This window comes from Megalops cyprinoides, chromosome 18 (genome assembly GCF_013368585.1).
Source record: "Megalops cyprinoides isolate fMegCyp1 chromosome 18, fMegCyp1.pri, whole genome shotgun sequence".
Taxonomy (NCBI): Eukaryota; Metazoa; Chordata; class Actinopteri; order Elopiformes; family Megalopidae; genus Megalops; species Megalops cyprinoides.
The window spans coordinates 13,901,872-13,908,889 of NC_050600.1; positions in this window are offsets into that span (position 1 = coordinate 13,901,872).

Sequence of the window (7,018 nt, forward strand, 5' to 3'; positions counted from 1 at the left end):
CCGAAATGTTGTGTTTTGACAAAAAACTGAGGAGATAATTACTTAGACTGCATGTTGGAATATCCACTTTCATGGACTCAGCTGTACTAACCTGTATCTTTCTGAGGGTTTTGGTGCACGTTTGAGACATATGGTACAGCAAATGTGACTTTGAATACATTTACCTATCACTGGTTTTCAGTGATTCACAAATTACAAAGAGCTCAATGCAACAATGATTGCATTACATTAAGCTAATTGTAGTTGACAGATTCAGTTCATGCTTCAACTGCTGAAATAACTGTTACTACTAAACTGTTAATGATCTTGACATTGCTTGCAGCAACTTTGCCATCCCAGGGCCTGAGTTTTGCACAATTGTCTACGAGTTACACTTTGTGTTACCTCTATGAAACAATACATTTTACTAAAAATGGCTTTGTGCTCTGAGAGAAAATCATATTTCTAGAGTGAGAGCCCTCTCACATGTCTAGAAATAAGCAGGTAGAGAAGCTCACCTTAGTGTTGCTGAAAATAATTTCCAACAGAACATTTCAGTCTCAAGATTTTTTCATATATATGTTGAACATACATTTGATGTAGTCTTTGACCTACTAGATTGCATAATAAATGTAGCCTCTGTAAAGAGCACCTCTGACTTTTAACTAGTAGTCTGGGCCTAAATAACCCTGTCATTATAGGTTCATGCAGTAGGTTTATTACAAGAATTATGTTAGAAGGATTTATTTACAATGAAACCTTTGTAAGAGTAATCATACTCTGTTGTTGATTGCTGTTGTTACACTTGCAACAGTTCAGTTGGTATAGTATTATAGTAGGTTTTTGTGAGAATATATTTGTATCACATACATCAACATGCTCCTGTTGTAAGTTATAAGTAATAGACTGCATTTGCATGGATAGATGCATTTCCTTTGTACTTGTACTTTAGAGGTGGCAAAGAGAGAATTACATACGCATGATCAGAATTTCAATCTATACCATGTTGAAGGTCAAGCAGACTAAATGTTATACCTGTAGACTTTTTCTTATCCCAAAGACTACTACTGCTGCTGCTCATACTACTACTACTACTACTACTACTAATAATAATAATAATAATAATAATAATAATAATAATATGTTTGATGAAGGTATCACAGTACTTTTATTTGGCTTAGAGTCCAACAAAATGGACCTGGCCACACACTGAGGTTGTTGAGCCCCGTTTACACAAGGAAAATAAAAGGGGCAGATGGGGTGGAGGAGGCCGCGTTTCCTTTGCATATAACTTTTAAATGGGGTTCTTTAATCATTGAAAGAGCACAGTAACCTCACTCTTTTAGCTTCACTCTTTAAAAGCAGAAGTAAACTTAATGGAGAACATGTAGCTCTGAGTTGTACTGTTAAGTCTATAAACTCCTCTGTCTGTTCATTATGTAGTAAATTAACTGTAAATGCATTGCGCAAAATAAATATTTTTTCCAGGCCTTGTCACACATGGTATGACTGTCTGAATACATCATCTGTCTCAGAACATTGTGATAGCTTTCAGGCAAACCCTCCTCATTTTGCTCTGGCAACCTGCAGATTGTGTTTGTGACATCATAATGTGCTATCACGTTTCTGCTAAAGGCCTAATTCATCAAATCAGTGTTAATGCATTTTCTGTGCAGTCTGCCGACTTACTATATGATACCTTGCTTTTACCTGATTAAAAATAATGAATGGCATGTGGAATGCTTGTATTTCAGCTCCATTCCATTTTTCCACAGACAGCTATAGTGCAGTGAATAGCTTCTAGAGTCATCAGAGACATCAGCTCACCTAAATCTTTTATCAACAGAAAGTAACTGTGCTGTAATTTTGGATGCTATTGTGTGCTGTGTTGCTCTTACCAGGATAATATTTTTTTGTATTCTGAATATTTAACAGAAATATTGAGTCACTGAATCAATTTAAAGCAGAGGCAGAATTTAACTGCACATTGATATATAATGCAATGACCCTTGGTGGAAGCTCTTTGCATGTTGCTAATAATAGGTGAAATATCGCACGACCATACAAGTATATGTATTGACCCGTGAGTGTCCTGTGGCTAAGCGCGCACACACAAATAGGCAAGTCAATACACAAGCCCACAATGGATAAGACAATGTACAGACCTTTGATTTCAGTGACATTTCTACCACCCAAGCCCTATCTAAGAATGTCAATCTGACATGTCAATATCTGATTTACTAAGGTGAACGGCAGAAGAAGATTTCAAGAAAATACGGGTTCAAATCAGCTGCAGTCAGTGAAAGGAAAGAAAGATTGGTAATTAGTGCATATAACAGTGCCAAAATATGATTTACAAGAGTAGAAGCTGTGAAGAAATCACATATAAAATGTGTTTGGCATTACAAAAAGCACTAATCTAAGAGAATGAGGATGCCAAGATAGTGATATGTCAGTAGAGAAATGTCTTAAATTGGCAGATAGCACATCTGAGAATATACCTGTCACATTTTGGACAGGCTAAAAAGTGCACTTAGAACAGAATGATAAGAAAGTTGCTATGCTACAAAACTGATAATGTGAAATACAACATAGCATGTATTTCACTGTTTTACACAATTTATAATGGCTTACGACTTATTTTACAGGAGTATACTATGCTGATCATATAGTTCACACAGCAAATCACAGTTAAAAAGGTTATGCAGAGTCGATCCCAATCGCGCAAGGAGAAGATTTGACATTAATGTCAAATGGCTGTCTTTCATCTATAAATGACCAGTACATGAATTGATCGTAATTTACAAGGATGGAACAGATCTTTAAATTTGATTGATTACATCTGGTCCAGCAGTATCAATCCATCAAGCAACTAAACACAATCAGGGACAGGTTTGAGTTCCTTCCATGTGTAGTACTGCAGGTTGCACCAAGAATACAAATTGTGTTGTCTTCGTTATGACTACTAATGAGAATACTATTTACCTGTCAAATTCATATTTATCTATTAATATCTATGGTCTGTGATATGTTAGTCTATGAAAAAAGCAAAAAGCATACAACAACAATACACTTACTAATTGACATTTTAAGTCCAACTAAAATAGTTCTGGCTTTGGATGGCCTAAAGAATCCAGGTTGTTTCATAAGTTAAAAGGTGGTATTCTCCTTATAGACTGTTCTTGGATATTAGTCATCTGCTTTTTAGTACTTTAAAAGGAAACAGTTGTTTTCAAGCTTAAGAGACAATTTCAGATCTGATGAGAAAATGTCCTGTTTTACTGGCACTACTGCTAAGGTCACTTTCTTCCTGCTGTGTATTTTTATTTTTATTTATTTATTTTATTTTTTTTTGAGTTGACTATTCAATCTCTGGAACAATATCTGAAATTACAATCAAAGCCATCGGCTCTATACTTCACACTGTGAACACACTGTTTTTAGCAGGTATTTATACCTCTCGCACTCTGACCAAAATGTACTGGTGATATTGAACGTAAGTTGTACAAAACTCTTTGGTCTGCAGATAAGCTAGGTGGCCAGCAGAGAATATAGGCTGCAAGCACAAGTGAAAAATGAAGCAGTCTGTAACCTAAACACATTAAGCAGGACCTTCATTGCTTGTATGCTTCAAGCATACAATATGGCATGTGGCCACCTGCTAAAAGGAGGTAAGAAAAAAAAGAGTTCTCAGTTCTGACCATTTACCAACGGTTATCCAGCAAAAGAGGAAAGAGAGAGTAAAAAAGGCTAATGTACTCATTGCATCTGGAAGCTGTCCATCACATGCATTGTGATCACAAAAAAAGCTTACTAATTTTTCAGCACAGTCCCTTTCAAATTGTGTTAATAATTAAATTTGCAGCTGAAATCTTGATTTAGACATTTTTGGAAAAAAAAACTGATAGCCATTGTTCAAAATTGCACATATGAAAAAAAAATTATTTACAGTTTGAACATTTTCTGTATGTATATTTAAATTTACAAACTGTAGATTACACATCAACATACCCACTCTCATAGGAAAATATATTTCGCTCCCATTGCAGGTGCATTTACATGCAAGGGTTCAAATGAAAGAGTTACAATTCAGTGTATCCTAACACTTAATTATGAGCATACACAATCACAAGTTTGTTCATCACTGTAATTAACTCAAATAAAAAAGGTTATACCTGTTTAAATATGTTACCCCTTTTCCTTTAGAAATGCCTCTAGCCTCAACCAAAGACAGACACCTAAAGTCTTTAACTATCTTTATCCTGATTTAAAACAGTGTGTCAACATATAAAGTGGGAGCATTTGTTTTCATGCCAATGTGTTAGTTTTTTAATATTACTTTTAATTGTTGTATTTAGTATCGAGATATCCATGGCAATAGCAGCTATTAGTATTTTTATTATTATTTAAATGTATTGTTAAATACATAGTGTTTTGGTAAGGATGGGAGAACTTGCTCATTATCAATCAAGCTAATTGGGTATAGGAGAATTTTTTTTTTCTTTTTTTTATTTATTTATTTTTTTTGCAAAAAAAAAAAAAAAAACAATGAAGCAAAATTACATACTACTGTTCTCATTGTTAAGGTTATTACTTCACTCCCCAGCTGGAATAATGAACATATTTCAAACCATTCCCCAGCAAATACAATATTTTTCCTGTTGCCCCAGCAATAACGTGTTCTACAATCATTTTCTCTCCATTGTACAAATGGAAGCAAGTTTCCATGAGGCCCTTGAAGTGCTGTTTCCTTTACAAATGTCTAGCATTTCCTGCCTATAAATTATTCAACAAATGAAGCAGTAGCCCTTGACTGGATTTTAATTATATTGTAGTTAATAATGAAATGAAGATGAAAAGCATGCAAACCCTGGTGGTAGACTCATTAGTTCATCAATCATAGTCAGCTGGAAATGTTGTACACTTGACCCAAAGGCACCAGCCTGTCCTGGAATAATGAGCAAAACATGAACCTGCTTCTACAGAAAGTTCATCACAGCAAAACAGTCACAGAAAACCAAGACAGACTGAACTGGTTTTCTTAACAGGATCAACTCTTCTCCCCTCAGCTGCATGTGGGGTAAGAAAGTAAAGTCAGGTTACTCTGAAGGGAAATTTTAGATCCGGAGTTCCATTTAACAAACCAGTGCTTTTAACAACAAGGTATCACCTGCAGATAAAAATGGTTATCATCTTTTTAAACATACATGTCATTACAGACGTTGTCATTGCAGTACACAACAGGTCAGGTTCATTACCATAGCAGCTTATTCATGTACTTCAGATTTACTTTCCTTTCATAAAACTGAATGCAAATGGAATACATGAGTAGTGCTGTCACTTTCAAAACAGCCACACAATTTGCACTCAATTATCAACTCATCACTAGACTATAAAACTAAAAGTCCCCAAGAAATGTATGATTTGTGAGAAAATCAAAGTATTACTGCCACCAACTACCAGACAAAGTATTGCTGCCACTACTGTGACTAGTATGTTGCAGTTCTCAACATAGGGGAACAAATACAATGCTCAGATCAGAACTGCACACCATCAAAATATGTTCTCAAGAACTCTCAACTTCTAATAAGGCTTTCAGTGACATAACAGCTGCCTGATGTTTAAAGGTCCATGACAAATAACGTTTTCAAAATTGGGGAAAAAATTGTTATTAATAAAATGGAATGAAATAGATTTCCATAAAAATGTATATCATGGAACAGTGAACAAAACTTCATTGGTTAAAAAAACATTAATGGTGGATTTCAATCATCTAGAGCAATTTGGTGACCAAATGAATTGAGATTCAACAGCATTTTGCCACCATATTGCTTAATTGAGTTCTGCCCTAAATTAAGAATTACATTTAAATTATTTGATTCCTAAGTTTGAAGATAAACCCAGTGTATTACATACTTCATCCACAAAACATTCTTCCAGGCATGGCTCATGCACTGTGGTATTGTGATTGTGATTTATTTTTGACATAGCTGTTTCTTTGGTAACTGTCCTTGCTTTTCTTTTGGCAAGATACTAACCCTTTGTAATTGGACCACTTTTTTAACAAGCTTTCTGTAGCTCTAATTTCTCCTTGCATGATACTGGCATCTACAAAATCAATGGAAATAGGAAACAGCTGAAGTTAATCTATCATACAATAACCTTTATATGATCGTTAACAGTTATTTAGTATTCTGAAAAACATGACTATTCTCAATTAGTTAACTGAAGTCAATGTAGTAACTAATTCTGGTAAGTTTACTAATCGCACCACCTGACTTTTCAACTTAAAATAAATTTATGTAATATTCATATACATTTATGTAATTTATGTAATGACATTTATGTAATATTCATGTACAATTTTCACATTGAACTCAACTATGATCATATTCTTAAAATAAATATACATTTTATAACAATAACATGTTTTCATAAATTTCCATGGGTCATATCACCTGACATGGTCAGTTGCTACTGCAGCATAGGGGTCATTTGGGGTCTTCTTTATGAGGTCATATCTTGTCACGTGGCTGGCCTGAAGTCACATTACATAAAATGGAGTTTTTTATGTCAGTTACACTGCCTGACATTTTTCAGAGAAGTAAACTTTTAAAATAGGACTGCTTCTCTACTTTTACTCATTTAAAAGCAATCTAATCGAAAATAATACAAAGCTATTTGATTAATTTAATGAAAAAAGAAACCTTTTACAGAGCTTTTATTCTTTGCATGTGTGTTTTGACAGGTGCAGCACCTGACATATTTAGAAATTGAAACACTAAAACTCAAGGAAAAAATGCATTTCAATGAAATGAGGGTGGTTCGTCATAAAGTATAAAGTATTTGACAGAAGAATTATTTGAACATTGCATGTATTTACCTTTTTTATCCAAATACAAAAATGTACAGCATGTCATTGACTCTACTTTTGTTGGCCTTTTCAAAATTTTTGGTCATGTCCTTTGACTCTACCACACTACATGATCCATAAAAACAGAATAAGGAATGAAGAGAAATTCCATTCCTAGAAAGCAGT